This window comes from Mastomys coucha, unplaced genomic scaffold, assembly GCF_008632895.1.
Source record: "Mastomys coucha isolate ucsf_1 unplaced genomic scaffold, UCSF_Mcou_1 pScaffold22, whole genome shotgun sequence".
Classification (NCBI taxonomy): Eukaryota; Metazoa; Chordata; class Mammalia; order Rodentia; family Muridae; genus Mastomys; species Mastomys coucha.
In genome coordinates, this window is record NW_022196905.1 from 184,150,032 (window position 1) to 184,150,880 (window position 849).

Below are 849 nucleotides of genomic sequence, written 5' to 3' on the forward strand. Positions count from 1 at the left end.
CCCCCCCCGGAATTCCCTGTGGAGGTATATTATACATGCAGTAACATTCTTATTGCCAGAACATTACAGACTAATATATAGAATAGTTCCAAATGGTCTGGGATTGTTTTAAGAAAATAGAGTATTTTTCATCCCAGGTACAACTTGACCATTGAACTATTTTGTTTTAATTTGTTGAAGTGTCAACACTGAACTCTTTCCTTTTAAGTGCAATTTGAATACCAGGCACTTCCTTCTCCGCTGAAAAGTGGGTAATGAACTATTCTTTAATTCATGAGCTGTTGGAAAATTGTGTTCTTGCTTTGGTGATGATGTTTTCTCATATAAAAGAAAATTTAAAAAAACATAAGAAAACGGAAGAGAATCTATCAACAAACCTGTTCTGTTGTCTACATTCTTGATTGCGATTGTTTAACAGGATGTGTCCTATGGTTACCACTGCCTCTATTATGGTTACCAGGTATTGATATGGGTGACCATCTTGTCTGTGATAAAACATGATGAAAACCAACATGGGAGGAAAGGGTACACTTCATTTTGCAACTGGCAGACCTGAATTGAGAATGTCAGTTAGGAACTCAATGCAAGAACTCAGAGGCAAGGCATGAAGCAGCAGCTCTGACGGAACACTGCCTATTGATGTGTTCTTAATAGTGACCCAAGCCTTCTTTCATATAACACCAATTACTACCTGACATATACATGAAAAGATCTCTTTGGAAGCTAAAGAAACTGGAAAAGTGAGGCTGTGAAGTGTCATGATTAGCACAGGTCAGTAGAACTCTGGTTGGTTAGAACAGAGACTTATTCTTAGAAACAAGTAAATCAATCTCTTTGAATTTGCAATTA